Source organism: Lissotriton helveticus, chromosome 2_1 (genome assembly GCF_964261635.1).
Source record: "Lissotriton helveticus chromosome 2_1, aLisHel1.1, whole genome shotgun sequence".
NCBI classification, from domain to species: Eukaryota; Metazoa; Chordata; class Amphibia; order Caudata; family Salamandridae; genus Lissotriton; species Lissotriton helveticus.
The window spans coordinates 964,638,842-964,658,812 of record NC_136059.1 but is presented as its reverse complement, the minus strand read 5'-3'; positions in this window follow the sequence as shown (position 1 = coordinate 964,658,812).

The following is a 19,971-nucleotide window of genomic DNA, read 5'->3' as shown; positions in this document are numbered from 1 at the left end:
CTCCTGTGTTGGCCTCTTCACTCTCGGCGGCGGCTGGTGGTGATGGATCTCATGTTACAGCGCGGAGTCCAGTACCGCGCTAAGGGGCCCCCGTCGCACAAAGTTGGCTCTGACTCTGCTGGTTGCTGCTTCGGTGGCGTTTTGGAGTCGCCCGGGGTGCCGGGATTTGTCGGAGTCCACCTGCTTGTCTGGTACATATACGGCGGTGTTGGGGTCAATCGGCTCTACGCTGGGCTGGGCATGCATGTCTGCCTTGTCCCCGCCTATTGGACACCAGGAACAGGCAGGTTGTGACGGTTGGAGACCGGAGGGGACAGCGTGTTCGTCTGCAGCAAAGTGGGGAACAATTGCATCACAATGACGCATTGGCATCTCCACGCAACGTTTTCCAGTGACAAAGCAGATTGCACTCTGGGAAAGGTAGTCACTATACAAGAAGTGACTTGCCAATAGACATTTGCGTTGCCATTTTGGGCTGAAGGGGGTGGAGCAAAGCTGGTTAAATAAGGAGGGGCCTGACATTGTGTTAGATATATTTGCCGCTACCTGACTAACCGCAAAACACCCGTGGCGCTGAAGAAGGCTAATCAGAAGCCGAAATGCATTCGCCTTGACAGCGGGTGTGCAATGTATCCTTACCTGCTGCGGATAGAATAAAGGCTGTTCTCACCCGTTCTCCTGTGTTGGCCTCTTCACTCTCGGCGGCGGCTGGTGGTGATGGATCTTATGTTACAGCGCGGAGTCCAGTACCGCGCTAAGGGGCCCCCGTCGCACAAAGTTGGCTCTGACTCTGCTGGTTGCTGCTTCGGTGGCGTTTTGAAGTCGCCCGGGGTGCCGGGATTTGTCGGAGTCCACCTGCTTGTCTGGTACATATACGGCGGTGTTGGGGTCAATCGGCTCTACGCTGGGCTTGGCATGCATGTCTGCCTTGTCCCCGCCTATTGGACACCAGGAACAGGCAGGTTGTGACGGTTGGAGACCGGAGGGGACAGCGTGTTCGTCTGCAGCAAAGTGGGGAACAATTGCATCACAATGACGCTTTGGCATCTCCACGCAACGTTTTCCAGTGACAAAGCAGATTGCACTCTGGGAAAGGTAGTCACTATACAAGAAGTGACTTGCCAATAGACATTTGCGTTGCCATTTTGGGCTGAAGGGGGTGGAGCAAAGCTGGTTAAATCAGGAGGGGCGTGACATTGTGTTAGATATATTTGCCCCTACCTGACTAACCGCAAAACACCCGTGGCGCTGAAGAAGGCTAATCAGAAGCCGAAATGCATTCGCCTTGACAGCGGGGGTACAATGTATCCTTACCTGCTGCGGATAGAATAAAGGCTGTTCTCACCCGTTCTCCTGTGTTGGCCTCTTCACTCTCGGTGGCGGCTGGTGGTGATGGATCTTATGTTACAGCGCGGAGTCCAGTACCGCGCTAAGGGGCCCCCGTCGCACAAAGTTGGCTCTGACTCTGCTGGTTGCTGCTTCGGTGGCATTTTGGAGTCGCCCGGGGTGCCGGGATTTGTCGGAGTCCACCTGCTTGTCTGGTACATATACGGCGGTGTTGGGGTCAATCGGCTCTACGCTGGGCTGGGCATGCATGTCTGCCTTGTCCCCGCCTATTGGACACCAGGAACAGGCAGGTTGTGACGGTTGGAGACCGGAGGGGACAGCGTGTTCGTCTGCAGCAAAGTGGGGAACAATTGCATCACAATGACGCTTTGGCATCTCCACGCAACGTTTTCCAGTGACAAAGCAGATTGCACTCTGGGAAAGGTAGTCACTATACAAGAAGGGACTTGCCAATAGACATTTGCGTTGCCATTTTGGGCTGAAGGGGATGGAGCAAAGCTGGTTAAATCAGGAGGGGCGTGACATTGTGTTAGATATATTTGCCGCTACCTGACTAACCGCAAAACACCCGTGGCGCTGAAGAAGGCTAATCAGAAGCCGAAATGCATTCGCTTGACAGCGGGTGTGCAATGTATCCTTACCTGCTGCGGATAGAATAAAGGCTGTTCTCACCCGTTCTCCTGTGTTGGCCTCTTCACTCTCGGCGGCGGCTGGTGGTGATGGATCTTATGTTACAGCGCGGAGTCCAGTACCGCGCTAAGGGGCCCCGTCCCACAAAGTTGGCTCTGACTCTGCTGGTTGCTGCTTCGGTGGCGTTTTGGAGTCGCCCGGGGTGCCGGGATTTGTCGGAGTCCACCTGCTTGTCTGGTACATATACGGCGGTGTTGGGGTCAATCGGCTCTACGCTGGGCTGGGCATGCATGTCTGCCTTGTCCCCGCCTATTGGACACCAGGAACAGGCAGGTTGTGACGGTTGGAGACCGGAGGGGACAGCGTGTTCGTCTGCAGCAAAGTGGGGAACAATTGCATCACAATGACGCTTTGGCATCTCCACGCAACGTTTTCCAGTGACAAAGCAGATTGCACTCTGGGAAAGGTAGTCACTATACAAGAAGTGACTTGCCAATAGACATTTGCGTTGCCATTTTGGGCTGAAGGGGGTGGAGCAAAGCTGGTTAAATCAGGAGGGGCGTGACATTGTGTTAGATATATTTGCCGCTACCTGACTAACCGCAAAACACCCGTGGCGCTGAAGAAGGCTAATCAGAAGCCGAAATGCATTCGCCCTGACAGCGGGTGTGCAATGTATCCTTACCTGCTGCGGATAGAATAAAGGCTGTTCTCACCCGTTCTCCTGTGTTGGCCTCTTCACTCTCGGCGGCGGCTGGTGGTGATGGATCTTATGTTACAGCGAGGAGTCCAGTACCGCGCTAAGGGGCCCCCGTCGCACAAAGTTGGCTCTGACTCTGCTGGTTGCTGCTTCTGTGGCGTTTTGGAGTCGCCCGGGGTGCCGGGATTTGTCGGAGTCCACCTGCTTGTCTGGTACATATACGGCGGTGTTGGGGTCAATCGGCTCTACGCTGGGCTGGGCATGCATGTCTGCCTTGTCCCCGCCTATTGGACACCAGGAACAGGCAGGTTGTGACGGTTGGAGACCGGAGGGGACAGCATGTTCGTCTGCAGCAAAGTGGGGAACAATTGCATCACAATGACGCTTTGGCATCTCCACGCAACGTTTTCCAGTGACAAAGCAGATTGCACTCTGGGAAAGGTAGTCACTATACAAGAAGTGACTTGCCAATAGACATTTGCGTTGCCATTTTGGGCTGAAGGGGATGGAGCAAAGCTGGTTAAATCAGGAGGGGCGTGACATTCTGTTAGATATATTTGCCGCTACCTGACTAACCGCAAAACACCCGTGGCGCTGAAGAAGGCTAATCAGAAGCCGAAATGCATTCGCCTTGACAGCGGGTGTGCAATGTATCCTTACCTGCTGCGGATAGAATAAAGGCTGTTCTCACCCGTTCTCCTGTGTTGGCCTCTTCACTCTCGGCGGCGGCTGGTGGTGATGGATCTCATGTTACAGCGCGGAGTCCAGTACAGCGCTAAGGGGCCCCCGTCGCACAAAGTTGGCTCTGACTCTGCTGGTTGCTGCTTCGGTGGCGTTTTGGAGTCGCCCGGGGTGCCGGGATTTGTCGGAGTCCACCTGCTTGTCTGGTACATATACGGCGGTGTTGGGGTCAATCGGCTCTACGCTGGGCTGGGCATGCATGTCTGCCTTGTCCCCGCCTATTGGACACCAGGAACAGGCAGGTTGTGACGGTTGGAGACCGGAGGGGACAGCGTGTTCGTCTGCAGCAAAGTGGGGAACAATTGCATCACAATGACGCATTGGCATCTCCACGCAACGTTTTCCAGTGACAAAGCAGATTGCACTCTGGGAAAGGTAGTCACTATACAAGAAGTGACTTGCCAATAGACATTTGCGTTGCCATTTTGGGCTGAAGGGGGTGGAGCAAAGCTGGTTAAATAAGGAGGGGCCTGACATTGTGTTAGATATATTTGCCGCTACCTGACTAACCGCAAAACACCCGTGGCGCTGAAGAAGGCTAATCAGAAGCCGAAATGCATTCGCCTTGACAGCGGGTGTGCAATGTATCCTTACCTGCTGCGGATAGAATAAAGGCTGTTCTCACCCGTTCTCCTGTGTTGGCCTCTTCACTCTCGGCGGCGGCTGGTGGTGATGGATCTTATGTTACAGCGCGGAGTCCAGTACCGCGCTAAGGGGCCCCCGTCGCACAAAGTTGGCTCTGACTCTGCTGGTTGCTGCTTCGGTGGCGTTTTGAAGTCGCCCGGGGTGCCGGGATTTGTCGGAGTCCACCTGCTTGTCTGGTACATATACGGCAGTGTTGGGGTCAATCGGCTCTACGCTGGGCTGGGCATGCATGTCTGCCTTGTCCCCGCCTATTGGACACCAGGAACAGGCAGGTTGTGACGGTTGGAGACCGGAGGGGACAGCGTGTTCGTCTGCAGCAAAGTGGGGAACAATTGCATCACAATGACGCTTTGGCATCTCCACGCAACGTTTTCCAGTGACAAAGCAGATTGCACTCTGGGAAAGGTAGTCACTATACAAGAAGTGACTTGCCAATAGACATTTGCGTTGCCATTTTGGGCTGAAGGGGGTGGAGCAAAGCTGGTTAAATCAGGAGGGGCGTGACATTGTGTTAGATATATTTGCCGCTACCTGACTAACCGCAAAACACCCGTGGCGCTGAAGAAGGCTAATCAGAAGCCGAAATGCATTCGCCTTGACAGCGGGGGTACAATGTATCCTTACCTGCTGCGGATAGAATAAAGGCTGTTCTCACCCGTTCTCCTGTGTTGGCCTCTTCACTCTCGGTGGCGGCTGGTGGTGATGGATCTTATGTTACAGCGCGGAGTCCAGTACCGCGCTAAGGGGCCCCCGTCGCACAAAGTTGGCTCTGACTCTGCTGGTTGCTGCTTCGGTGGCATTTTGGAGTCGCCCGGGGTGCCGGGATTTGTCGGAGTCCACCTGCTTGTCTGGTACATATACGGCGGTGTTGGGGTCAATCGGCTCTACGCTGGGCTGGGCATGCATGTCTGCCTTGTCCCCGCCTATTGGACACCAGGAACAGGCAGGTTGTGACGGTTGGAGACCGGAGGGGACAGCGTGTTCGTCTGCAGCAAAGTGGGGAACAGTTGCATCACAATGACGCTTTGGCATCTCCACGCAACGTTTTCCAGTGACAAAGCAGATTGCACTCTGGGAAAGGTAGTCACTATACAAGAAGTGACTTGCCAATAGACATTTGCGTTGCCATTTTGGGCTGAAGGGGGTGGAGCAAAGCTGGTTAAATCAGGAGGGGCGTGACATTGTGTTAGATATATTTGCCGCTACCTGACTAACCGCAAAACACCCGTGGCGCTGAAGAAGGCTAATCAGAAGCCGAAATGCATTCGCCCTGACAGCGGGTGTGCAATGTATCCTTACCTGCTGCGGATAGAATAAAGGCTGTTCTCACCCGTTCTCCTGTGTTGGCCTCTTCACTCTCGGCGGCGGCTGGTGGTGATGGATCTTATGTTACAGCGAGGAGTCCAGTACCGCGCTAAGGGGCCCCCGTCGCACAAAGTTGGCTCTGACTCTGCTGGTTGCTGCTTCTGTGGCGTTTTGGAGTCGCCCGGGGTGCCGGGATTTGTCGGAGTCCACCTGCTTGTCTGGTACATATACGGCGGTGTTGGGGTCAATCGGCTCTACGCTGGGCTGGGCATGCATGTCTGCCTTGTCCCCGCCTATTGGACACCAGGAACAGGCAGGTTGTGACGGTTGGAGACCGGAGGGGACAGCGTGTTCGTCTGCAGCAAAGTGGGGAACAATTGCATCACAATGACGCTTTGGCATCTCCACGCAACGTTTTCCAGTGACAAAGCAGTGTTGTATAGCTCCTATATATCCTTATATCGTGTTAAGTTAGCATAGGTACATTTGAGATTTAAACGCCATTTTTCCTTTCTTGCAACTTCTGCACACGACCCTTAATTGTTGACTTAGCTTTCAACCTAGTGGTTTGCCGTGGTGTATGTGAGAATAATATGTTATTGCTCTGATATCAGTTTTGTTTAATAAACCATGTCTGCACGGAGAGTGCTGAAGTTTCAGGAGCAACACGATATGGAATTGTTATGAGGTCTGATCTCCACGCCTTCATAGTCATAACACAAGTGCAGCCTTTGCCAACTTGGGCTTGAGGCGGGATTGATATTGCTTTGCACGGGAATTGTTAACACACTTGATGCGGTGCACATGCAGAGAGAGCTGGTGTATGCTGATGTGATTCCTTCATGCTAGGACACTAAGGTATGGGCCCGCCCTAAAACAACCCAAAGAGACCTTCTTAGCTAATAATATAATATATGTGTTAGGGAGGGTGAGATATAAGTGTTGTTAACTCTTATTCATTACAGCATGTTAACATGCTGTCACCATTCGCTTTTTATGTCTTAGTAACTATGCTGATAATTTTGCTACTGATAATAAGTATACTTGTATTATCTAAGATACTGCGCCTGAGAAGACGGCATTAGTAAATAAACATTTCAAATGCACATGTGTCTTCTTTACTCCATGTTCTGGTTTGTAATGATAATATAACGAAAGAGTGTTCATGAGTCCCACGTACCCTGAGGTACTGTAAGTTCATGTTCTGGTTTGTCTAAACATTGGGTGTTTGATATGTCCAATGAGACACTGTAGCTAGCTCGGTAAGGGGTGAGTTGGTTGCTAAGGTAAGTTTTGGGACACCCTAATTTGCCGAGGTTCCACTCCTCTGTGCACAGTTCTGTGTGAGTACAGAAACCCTGCAACATGGCGCCCAACGGTTTCGGTGGTCTTATATCATGACACTCGAGTAGTTTATCGTTCATGCCTTAACCCCTTCACGTCCGTTTCCGGAAAACGGGGTGTTGGTGAAACCTACCTATTTTTTGAAATAGGTCTTTATTCAAGCTTGATTCTTACTTAAACGGTTTCTTTGAATTACTACCCAGTTGTGCTACAAAGTATTCTTTGTGTTTTCTTGTTTCCAATTCTGTGATGGCGGCAGCGGTGGCTATTGCACAGCATAGTCGCGTAGCGGTACGCAACCATCTTCAGACGTACCAAGTCCCAGTAGATGGGATGGCTGTGATTTTCGTGGTAAGTGCAGATCCGGCGTTTCCTTACGAGTTGTTTTACTCTTGGGTTACGTTTCCGTCTGTGGACGCTAATTCTGGTTTGTTCCACTCCTACACCGCCTCGGATGTCCCGGCTGAATATACGCCATACAGGGCATTGGAAATACCTATTGATCATTGGCAGCATCGAGTTTGGTTTGATGGCGCCCTCCCCCACTCTTTGTCCCGTGCGAGGTTAGGTCCACTCTCAATTCCAGGTACTAATTGGCCTGCGTTGGGTGGCTTTACCCCGCACCCGAATCACGGGGCTTGTACCCTGGCAGAAATTCGCAGGCTACATGTAGTTTCCATTTCCGTGATTCGTGCTTTAGTGCAATACATCGGTCGACATCTTCCTGGTGGTCCCCAGGGGGGTGCGGCCGCTCCCATGGAACGAGGCGGAATGCGTCTCAATCCAGTGATGGTAAATTCGGTTTTTGGTGCGCGTCCTGTTGACAACGATGACTTCCCATTCTGGCTAGCAGAGAAGTTTGATCAACTGGAGGCGGTTTTTCCGAATTCTACTCCTGCTGATAAACATAGAATGTTAACGATTACTCTACCGAAGGATATTACTCCTGAACTTGCTGACTGTGAAAGCTGGGGAAAAACTTTTGCGGCAGTTTATACGAGGTGCTTCGGCACCCTGTCTATGAATGCCCTGCCTGAAATCATTAGACGTGTTCAGAATGATCACGGTCCAGAGGCAGCGGTGGAATTGGGTATGCGCCTGTGTGGTTCTTTTGAGATTGTAAGTGATCTCATTCTCTCCAATGTTAAAGGAGATGCAGTTAACTTTCAGGTGTCGAATGCTTTGGCTGCTCTGCCCGATGCCGACAAACCCCGCCAGTTAGCAAAGATTGTAGTGGCCGCTTATAAAACGATTGGCCGCACAAGTAGAGGTCTGAAATATTTTCCGGTGAAGGATAAAAAACAACCTCAGGGACAATCTGCAGTAACAGATGCCCAGCCCAAGTCCAAGAAATCGAATTGGCCTAAAAAACAGACACAGGGGAAGCAGACAACGCAGACTCAGGGGACTTTTCCTGCAATACAAGCTCCTGCGCCACCCGAAAAAGTTTATGATTTGCGCGACCGCGCGATGATTAAATCGCCTGATCGTTTTCAGGGTTCTGATCAACGCTCTCCTCGTTCCTTTCAGGACACATCGGCCCAGAAGACCGGTGGAGGAGGAGGGGGTGGACGTGGACGTGGTGGCCAACAAGGACGTGGTCAGTCCCGCCAGACGGACGGCGCAGTGAAGCAGGAGGATTCTACGCCTAGGCGTCCGCAGTTTGCGAAAAAGAAAGTCGCAGCCTTAACAGCGCATCGATATGCCACAGATAGTGAGAACGCGGCTTCGGAATCTGACGTGGGCTCTGACCTTGCTGGACAGCGCGGCGGAGATAACCATAGTCAGAGAGGCGCTGCGTCCACTACTGAGGGTGACAGCGACTGATGTCTACGTTGTGATAGAAACAGCGGATACGAGACTTGCTCCCCCTGAAAGACTATATGAAATTGTCCTGTTAATTGAAGGTGACATACAGCGTACCGTTAAAGGTGTATTTTGGGAGAATCTGTCTTCTACTTATGATATTTTACTTTCGGAGGCTGACTGGCCCCCACCTTTTGTGCTCGCGGCGCCGCGAGGGGAGGAGGTGATCCTACCCAGTTTCGCGAACACTGTCTCGAAAGAGCATGCGCAGCATTTTGCAGAAGAGTGGGCTCGGGCTCTCGCGCCGGCTCTGTACCGTAACCAATGTGGTTGGGATAGATTGTCGCCTTGCCACGAAATACCGTTGCGGTCTCAGCCGCAGCCTCAACCTCAATATCCCATTCGGCGGGAAGCAAAATCTTCCGTCGCGGAAATCCTTGAACAATTGGAATATCAGGGAGTTATTGAAACGTGTGTGTCACCGATGAATAATCCCCTTTTTACTGTGAACAAACCTGACGGATCATATCGTTTGGTTTTGGATTACCGGCATTTAAACTCGCATTGCCGTAACTGTGCTGTACAGAATACCCACGGCTCTGCCCTAGTGGATAGTCTCGTGCGTAAGCGTTTCAAGACAACGCTTGACATATCCAATGGTTTTTATGCCCACAGATTAGACAGCTTTAGCTCCCAATGGACCAGTTTTACGAGCGCTGGAGTCCAAAAGCAATTCCGGCGTCTTCCAATGGGCTACAAGAATAGTCCTGGTATATTTACCGCTCGAATTGTCTCTATTCTGGAGGCACTCGACCCTGATGCTTTTTCGTATGTGGATGACATATATCTCACAGACGACGATATTTGGGAGCATCTGTGTCGTGTAAATTCTGTTGTTTGCAACTTCGCAGACATGGGTTACAAATTTAACTTTGCAAAATCGCACATTGCTGAACACACAGTGTTGTTTTTGGGCTATGAGCTCAACAATGAAGGTAGAGGTTTGGCTCCTCACTTCTTAGAGAAGTGCGCACAATTGCGCGCTCCAACAACACTGAAAAAATTACAATCTTTACTGGGCTTTTTGAATTTCGGAAGAACTTACATTCCGGAATATGCCCAGCGTATCAAGCCATTGTATGCTTTGATACAACCAACTTTCTCGAAATCATGCTGGCTGCCTGAGCATTCAGCCATTTTGCAATCCTTGCAGGCTGATCTGCTCGCTTCTAAATATTTACTGACTCGTGATAACCACACCAACCTGGTAATAAGAATAATTCCTGGGACGGTGGGTTTCACGTACCTCACTTTTAATGAAGGTGACACGGTACCTATTGCTTACAAGTCACACTTGTACACTTCGGCTGAGATGCGGTTTCCCACAGTGGAAAAGGTTTTAACTGCTGTACAGATGGCAATTCTAAAAGAACGAGCACTGTCTCAGGGGAAACGCATGCTAGTGGTGACACCCTGTCCTCACTTGGAGGCAGTCACGAAAGCCAGTGTACCGAATTCAAAGGCTTTGCACCCTCGGTGGATTCAGTGGGCAGCGTCAATGTCATCCACGGATGTCATGTTTATTTTTGACGCTTCCTTACGGTCGCAGGAGTACTTGCAGTATGAATTCGTTCATCCTGCTCCTCTGGCGATGCGACCTTTGGAGGACTTCCATTGCATCATTTACGCTGATGGGTCGGCGCAGGTTGCGCATGGCTCTAAACATGCCTACGTTTCCGCATGCGCCATTGTGGTCGGTGCTATGTTGAATGATGAGTTCATTTCCAGGGAAGTACACACGTTGCCCCTGGGCGATTGCACCGCACAATTGGCAGAGCTTCGTGCTCTCTTACTAGCTTTGGAGTACGCAGATCCAAGTGTTACTACTCTAATTGTAAGTGATTCTTACTACTGTGTCCAGTCTTACAATGAAAACTTGTTCTTTTGGATTCAAAATGATTTTCATGATTCCAAGGGTAGCACAATAAAACATAAAATGATCTGGGTTCGAGTGGCAGAGCTTAAGGCTATGTTGCCACTCGTTTATGTGATTCATACTCTCGGTCATCAGCGCGTGGGAGTACACGCTGTTGGCAACTCGCTTGCTGATGAAGCGGCGAAATCAGCAGTATCTACATACTTAGTTGCAGCAGTTACTAGGTCTAAAACCAAGATTGATAGCGACGTCTTGGCAGCGATTGCTGCCTCTGAGAAGGGAAATAAACATCCTGCTGGATTCCCTTCGAAGTATAAATACCACTTAAGTCCCGAAAAGGTTCCTTTTGTGACAATTCCTGATGTTGGGGAACGGCTGATTCCCAACTCGGATCGCAGAGCAGACTTGATTACAGCGGCTCATGAAGGTGTGGCGTCTGCGCATGCGGGCGTCTCGGCCACTGTAACTCAATTACAATTACGTTTCTGGTGGCGGGGACTGTACAAACAGACGCGTGATTATGTCCTTCTTTGTGACATATGCCAGCAGATTAAACCTTCGACTGCTACGCGTCCGCCTCAGACTCAGTTGTACATTTCTAATAAACCGCTAGGCTGTGTTTATTTAGATCACTGCGGTCCATTTTCATCTGATACTGCGTATAAATACATCTTAGTAGCAGTTGACTCATGCACACGCTTTGTGTGGGTATGGCCACATCGCAGCGCTGATTCACGGACTGTCATTAGAGATTTGCGTATCTTTATAGGGATTTTTGCCTGTGGTACCTTCCATTCGGATCAGGGTCCGGCTTTCGCCTCTAAGGCGTATAAGGATGCCATGGCTTCGATGGGGGTCCAAGTCAAGTTTTCGTCACCCTACAGACCTGAGGGTAATAGTGTAGTTGAACGAATGAACCGTGATTTAAAGCAATCTTTGACAGCCCGAGTTATAGGCACTGGCAGAAACTGGCTGGCTCACCTCTATGGCGTGCAGCGTGCTCTTAATAATCTCCCTAGAAGGTCTCTGGGTGGGCGGACCCCATACGAAATGCTCTTTGGCATCAAGATGTACGTCCCTGACCTTGACGGTCTAGACTCTGTGGTTCGCGCCACTTCCTTTGACGCAGATGAACATTGCAATGTTTTACAGGATCTACAAAAGACCAGAGACACTCTTGCAAAGGAACATTTGCCCTCCACTTCGGATAATGCGTTGCTGATCCCGGTAGTTGGCTGGCTACCCCAAGTTGGAGAACTGGTTCGAGAGAAGATCGACAACAAGAAAGAGTTTGGTCCCTCCTATCGAGCTCCGGTCCCAGTGCTTGGAGTGAAGGGCACAAGAACAGTCATTTTACCACCACTTCCAGGTCGTAAGGACAACAGGTTTATTTCTATTGACAATGTCAAGATACACAGAGTGGCCGATTCTTCTTAGCATGACACCGGCTGTTTCCTGTCCTTCCATTGTGAGAAATTCAATTATGCCCACTGCTTCTAATAATGAACCTGAGGAGGCCATCGAATTACCTGCTGTTTCCAGTCCATTATTGAATAATTTACCAGGAACTTACCTTGATGAGACAGACTATACATACCCCACTGATTTGTCCATGCCTGACTTGCAAGCTCGTTTAGCCACGGAATCCAGATTTTCATTTGACTCTGCTTCCCTTGCCTCGAAAAAACCCTCTCAAATTGCAGTATATGCTAGCCTGTTTAAAAAACATTTTTTGATACCTCCTTGGATATACATTTGGCTGGTCCTTTTTTCGGTTTACCTTTTTATGTCAATTGGTTTTGTGTTTTATTTTTTTCGGATTATGAATGGACACTATGTCGAGGAGAGAACTTGCATTACTCATTTAAATGGAACATTGGCCCCACTTTCCTCTTCACATTCTACACACAGATTAAAAAGAGACTTGACTTTGGTTAACATCACAGCATGGCCTGTTCTGGATGGAATCGCGTGGGATGCAGTTCGTTTTCAGATTCATGGTCCAACGGAAGTCGTTAATGTTCCTAATGTACTGAGAGTTAATATGGGGGATGTGGTGAAACAAAACATTCGTTCTGATGATTGGGATGTTAATGCTGTGGAAAGTTTGTTTTCTGATTTGAAATACTATGCTGCTTTTGATGCTGAAGATTTATATTTAGAATCTGCTAATTATGGTGAATTGTTCTGTTACCAACATTATGGCAATCACTTCTTACACAAAACATCTTCCCGAAGGGTGGCTGTTAATTTTACTCAGTGGGAACATTGCCCAGCTCCTACACAAGGGAGTTCTGAAACGTTTCTTAAAAAGTATACTTATTTCACTGACTTTAACATTTCCAGTATGAATCCCAAGGGTTGGCTGCTTTGGCACCGTAGTGCTGATTCTTGCCAAAAAAGGTTTTTAAATATAACTGACGGTTTTAAGACTGTTAGATCTGATCCCCGGTTTGATTTGAGTCATACTGTCACCTCTTACTCTGTGGGCAAGTTGTGTCAAGCTTGGCTGAAACATTCAACTTTACCTGCGGTTAAGTATCACCTTTCCAAACTGAATGCAGACGTGGATTTGAATGATTTCATTAAAGGCCCAGCTAGTGGCAGGTCGAAAAGGTGGTTATATGGGGTTTACAATGAAATTTGGAAACTCTCACAGATTGAGGCCGCTTCACGCCTTAGGGCTATTGATCAAGCGAATCTTGAAAAAGTGCTTGCAGTTGTTGACAATAGCATTAACGTGCTTTCCTCTAGAATTTACACATTAGATAATATTGTGTCGTCTGTTGTTGATATTGTGCATGATGAAGTGTCAGTATTATACCATGGTCAAAATCAATTACGGTCAATCATGCAGTTTGCATGGACACTTCAGACTCTGAAAATGGGTAAAGTTCCCTGGGGATACATGAACGTTTCCTCTTTATTTGCACCGTTTAATTTGACAGACAAACAACGCTTGCTTTCAATGCGTGATGCTTCCTTTTCTATGCTACATATTGAAAGGTTGGAATCTTTACCTTTTTCTGTGGCAGAAGCCACTGCTGCTACGTGGCTTATCCACGGTTTAATAACGCTGCCTTTTGCTTTATATAAGTTTTCAAATTGTATGAAATATGTGCCAATAGGTCGTTTTGAACCCTTAGGTAGCGGTTTTCTTCATGAGGTCTGGTCACTCCCATACACATACAGATGTTTCAAGGATGAACAAGAAGTTTATCTAACAGGGGATGAGTGTACTGAGACGCCAGATCATTCTTTAATGTGCAGACACATACAGTTACACGGTTCATGTAACAAGGACCGACCGAATATGGCTTGTGTTTTACAGGGCACGCCAGTTCCTGCTGTCATCCCCACGTTTAAGTTGTTAGAGAATGGTAGTTATTTAATGCTCAATAATGAAAACTGTTGTGGTTTAATTAAAGGTATAGCTTTCATAGTAACAGTTAGTGAGCGAGTTATTTGCTGCAGAAATGTTCTTTATCCTCCCACACGTGAACATAGGGAGTCTTCCATTTGGCCACAGATACCGACCTTGGGAGCAGAATTCAGCGGCATGGCTAGAATAAGAGCTCTATTGTCCCAGAAAGAGGTGGCCTTGAGCTCGGCCCGTGAAACTTTCGTGCTTCACATTGCTAACACCCGTACGGAGGTTCAGGCTCTTTTAAATACTGATTTGCCTTTGCATTTCGGAGCCATGGTCCGTTCTATCTTTAACGCATCCTCCACAACGGGCCTAGCACATTTTTTTAAAGTCGTTAGCGGTGGTCTCGTGACTTCCTTTGAGAAGATTTTTGGAGTCATCCCTTCCTTCTTCCATTCTATTTTTTCATCCTTATTTGGAGGGTTCCCGTTTTTACTTGCATTAGCGGCTGGCGCATTGGTGGTTTTCTGCCTTTTTAAATATGGATGCCCTTCCTGTGCAAGACCACGCTCAGCTGCTACTGACGCGGTTTCGCAACCGCATGCTTGATTATTATGGCACACTGCCGTTGGCGACTCTAAGCACGGCGTTTGGTTTATCTTTTCGGTTCACCTATTTCACCTGTGTCCAGCCTGTATTTCGCTGCCTGACCTGTGATTTCCTTTGGGCCATTGATTTGTGTCTCTGCGGACCAATATCTTCTGACGTCGATTTTGATCAACTGATGAGTCCTATCATTGCTCACGAGTTGGTTTGTTCTGACGAAAGGATTATGGCCTTGGCGGTGGCACATGGACTAATGGGTCCCTGGGATGTGTTGTCGGCAGCGCAAAATTTCTTGGAACAAAGTTTTCTTGAAAACCCACCGAGCTGTCCTCTGATGGTTATAGAGGATCCGATGCTGGAAGATCACGTATGTTCCTTTCATCTTTTAAATTGGATGGCTGACCTGTTTTCGGATGAGGACAGTGACTTCCTCCTGGAGGCTGTTGCAGCTTACTTTTCATATACAGTCTTATCATAGACACTGCCTCAAATTGACATGCTGATTGATAGCTTTTCCTTGATTTTATTGACTTTTGGTCAAGACATTTTATTTTTGCTTGCCTATTGGCTTGAGCCACATTATACTTGTGGGCTATTTTTTAGCATTAGTTTTTATAATTGAATTTTTATTCATGCTCGTTTATAATTGGATTCTGCTCTCATGTGATGGCACTTCTGTTATCTTATTTAGTCCGTTCTCGGATCATGGGGGGGTGTTGTATAGCTCCTATATATCCTTATATCGTGTTAAGTTAGCATAGGTACATTTGAGATTTAAACGCCATTTTTCCTTTCTTGCAACTTCTGCACACGACCCTTAATTGTTGACTTAGCTTTCAACCTAGTGGTTTGCCGTGGTGTATGTGAGAATAATATGTTATTGCTCTGATATCAGTTTTGTTTAATAAACCATGTCTGCACGGAGAGTGCTGAAGTTTCAGGAGCAACACGATATGGAATTGTTATGAGGTCTGATCTCCACGCCTTCATAGTCATAACACAAGTGCAGCCTTTGCCAACTTGGGCTTGAGGCGGGATTGATATTGCTTTGCACGGGAATTGTTAACACACTTGATGCGGTGCACATGCAGAGAGAGCTGGTGTATGCTGATGTGATTCCTTCATGCTAGGACACTAAGGTATGGGCCCGCCCTAAAACAACCCAAAGAGACCTTCTTAGCTAATAATATAATATATGTGTTAGGGAGGGTGAGATATAAGTGTTGTTAACTCTTATTCATTACAGCATGTTAACATGCTGTCACCATTCGCTTTTTATGTCTTAGTAACTATGCTGATAATTTTGCTACTGATAATAAGTATACTTGTATTATCTAAGATACTGCGCCTGAGAAGACGGCATTAGTAAATAAACATTTCAAATGCACATGTGTCTTCTTTACTCCATGTTCTGGTTTGTAATGATAATATAACGAAAGAGTGTTCATGAGTCCCACGTACCCTGAGGTACTGTAAGTTCATGTTCTGGTTTGTCTAAACATTGGGTGTTTGATATGTCCAATGAGACACTGTAGCTAGCTCGGTAAGGGGTGAGTTGGTTGCTAAGGTAAGTTTTGGGACACCCTAATTTGCCGAGGTTCCACTCCTCTGTGCACAGTTCTGTGTGAGTACAGAAACCCTGCAACAGCAGATTGCACTCTGGGAAAGGTAGTCACTATACAAGAAGTGACTTGCCAATAGACATTTGCGTTGCCATTTTGGGCTGAAGGAGGTGGAGCAAAGCTGGTTAAATCAGGAGGGGCCTGACATTGTGTTAGATATATTTGCCGCTACCTGACTAACCGCAAAACACCCGTGGCGCTGAAGAAGGCTAATCAGAAGCCGAAATGCATTCGCCTTGACAGCGGGTGTGCAATGTATCCTTACCTGCTGCGGATAGAATAAAGGCTGTTCTCACCCGTTCTCCTGTGTTGGCCTCTTCACTCTCGGCGCCGGCTGGTGGTGATGGATCTCATGTTACAGCGCGGAGTCCAGTACCGCGCTAAGGGGCCCCCGTCGCACAAAGTTGGCTCTGACTCTGCTGGTTGCTGCTTCGGTGGCGTTTTGGAGTCGCCCGGGGTGCCGGGATTTGTCGGAGTCCACCTGCTTGTCTGGTACATATACGGCGGTGTTGGGGTCAATCGGCTCTACGCTGGGCTGGGCATGCATGTCTGCCTTGTCCCCGCCTATTGGACACCAGGAACAGGCAGGTTGTGACGGTTGGAGACCGGAGGGGACAGCGTGTTCGTCTGCAGCAAAGTGGGGAACAATTGCATCCCAATGACGCTTTGGCATCTCCACGCAACGTTTTCCAGTGACAAAGCAGATTGCACTCTGGGAAAGGTAGTCACTATACAAGAAGTGACTTGCCAATAGACATTTGCGTTGCCATTTTGGGCTGAAGGGGGTGGAGCAAAGCTGGTTAAATCAGGAGGGGCGTGACATTGTGTTAGATATATTTGCCGCTACCTGACTAACCTTAAAACACCCGTGGCGCTGAAGAAGGCTAATCAGAAGCCGAAATGCATTCGCCTTGACAGCGGGTGTGCAATGTATCCTTACCTGCTGCGGATAGAATAAAGGCTGTTCTCACCCGTTCTCCTGTGTTGGCCTCTTCACTCTCGGCGGCGGCTGGTGGTGATGGATCTTATGTTACAGCGCGGAGTCCAGTACCGCGCTAAGGGGCCCCCGTCGCACAAAGTTGGCTCTGACTCTGCTGGTTGCTGCTTCGGTGGCATTTTGGAGTCGCCCGGGGTGCCGGGATTTGTCGGAGTCCACCTGCTTGTCTGGTACATATACGGCGGTGTTGGGGTCAATCGGCTCTACGCTGGGCTGGGCATGCATGTCTGCCTTGTCCCCGCCTATTGGACACCAGGAACAGGCAGGTTGTGATGGTTGGAGACCGGAGGGGACAGCGTGTTCGTCTGCAGCAAAGTGGGGAACAATTGCATCACAATGACGCTTTGGCATCTCCACGCAACGTTTTCCAGTGACAAAGCAGATTGCACTCTGGGAAAGGTAGTCACTATACAAGAAGTGACTTGCCAATAGACATTTGCGTTGCCATTTTGGCTGAAGGGGGTGGAGCAAAGCTGGTTAAATCAGGAGGGGCGTGACATTGTGTTAGATATATTTGCCGCTACCTGACTAACCGCAAAACACCCGTGGCGCTGAAGAAGGCTAATCAGAAGCCGAAATGCATTCGCCTTGACAGCGGGTGTGCAATGTATCCTTACCTGCTGCGGATAGAATAAAGGCTGTTCTCACCTGTTCTCCTGTGTTGGCCTCTTCACTCTCGGCGGCGGCTGGTGGTGATGGATCTTATGTTACAGCGCGGAGTCCAGTACCGCGCTAAGGGGCCCCCGTCGCACAAAGTTGGCTCTGACTCTGCTGGTTGCTGCTTCGGTGGCGTTTTGGAGTCGCCCGGGGTGCCGGGATTTGTCGGAGTCCACCTGCTTGTCTGGTACATATACGGCGGTGTTGGGGTCAATCGGCTCTACGCTGGGCTGGGCATGCATGTCTGCCTTGTCCCCGCCTATTGGACACCAGGAACAGGCAGGTTGTGACGGTTGGAGACCGGAGGGGACAGCGTGTTCGTCTGCAGCAAAGTGGGGAACAATTGCATCACAATGACGCTTTGGCATCTCCACGCAACGTTTTCCAGTGACAAAGCAGATTGCACTCTGGGAAAGGTAGTCACTATACAAGAAGGGACTTGCCAATAGACATTTGCGTTGCCATTTTGGGCTGAAGGGGGTGGAGCAAAGCTGGTTAAATCAGGAGGGGCGTGACATTGTGTTAGATATATTTGCCGCTACCTGACTAACCGCAAAACACCCGTGGCGCTGAAGAAGGCTAATCAGAAGCCGAAATGCATTCGCCTTGACAGCGGGTGTGCAATGTATCCTTACCTGCTGCGGATAGAATAAAGGCTGTTCTCACCTGTTCTCCTGTGTTGGCCTCTTCACTCTCGGCGGCGGCTGGTGGTGATGGATCTTATGTTACAGCGCGGAGTCCAGTACCGCGCTAAGGGGCCCCCGTCGCACAAAGTTGGCTGTGACTCTGCTGGTTGCTGCTTCGGTGGCGTTTTGGAGTCGCCCGGGGTGCCGGGATTTGTCGGAGTCCACCTGCTTGTCTGGTACATATACGGCGGTGTTGGGGTCAACCGGCTCTACGCTGGGCTGGGCATGCATGTCTGCCTTGTCCCCGCCTATTGGACACCAGGAACAGGCAGGTTGTGACGGTTGGAGACCGGAGGGGACAGCGTGTTCGTCTGCAGCAAAGTGGGGAACAATTGCATCCCAATGACGCTTTGGCATCTCCACGCAACGTTTTCCAGTGACAAAGCAGATTGCACTCTGGGAAAGGTAGTCACTATACAAGAAGTGACTTGCCAATAGACATTTGCGTTGCCATTTTGGGCTGAAGGGGGTGGAGCAAAGCTGGTTAAATCAGGAGGGGCGTGACATTGTGTTAGATATATTTGCCGCTACCTGACTAACCTTAAAACACCCGTGGCGCTGAAGAAGGCTAATCAGAAGCCGAAATGCATTCGCCTTGACAGCGGGTGTGCAATGTATCCTTACCTGCTGCGGATAGAATAAAGGCTGTTCTCACCCGTTCTCCTGTGTTGGCCTCTTCACTCTCGGCGGCGGCTGGTGGTGATGGATCTTATGTTACAGCGCGGAGTCCAGTACCGCGCTAAGGGGCCCCCGTCGCACAAAGTTGGCTCTGACTCTGCTGGTTGCTGCTTCGGTGGCATTTTGGAGTCGCCCGGGGTGCCGGGATTTGTCGGAGTCCACCTGCTTGTCTGGTACATATACGGCGGTGTTGGGGTCAATCGGCTCTACGCTGGGCTGGGCATGCATGTCTGCCTTGTCCCCGCCTATTGGACACCAGGAACAGGCAGGTTGTGACGGTTGGAGACCGGAGGGGACAGCGTGTTCGTCTGCAGCAAAGTGGGGAACAATTGCATCACAATGACGCTTTGGCATCTCCACGCAACGTTTTCCAGTGACAAAGCAGATTGCACTCTGGGAAAGGTAGTCACTATACAAGAAGTGACTTGCCAATAGACATTTGCGTTGCCATTTTGGCTGAAGGGGGTGGAGCAAAGCTGGTTAAATCAGGAGGGGCGTGACATTGTGTTAGATATATTTGCCGCTACCTGACTAACCGCAAAACACCCGTGGCGCTGAAGAAGGCTAATCAGAAGCCGAAATGCATTCGCCTTGACAGCGGGTGTGCAATGTATCCTTACCTGCTGCGGATAGAATAAAGGCTGTTCTCACCTGTTCTCCTGTGTTGGCCTCTTCACTCTCGGCGGCGGCTGGTGGTGATGGATCTTATGTTACAGCGCGGAGTCCAGTACCGCGCTAAGGGGCCCCCGTCGCACAAAGTTGGCTCTGACTCTGCTGGTTGCTGCTTCGGTGGCGTTTTGGAGTCGCCCGGGGTGCCGGGATTTGTCGGAGTCCACCTGCTTGTCTGGTACATATACGGCGGTGTTGGGGTCAATCGGCTCTACGCTGGGCTGGGCATGCATGT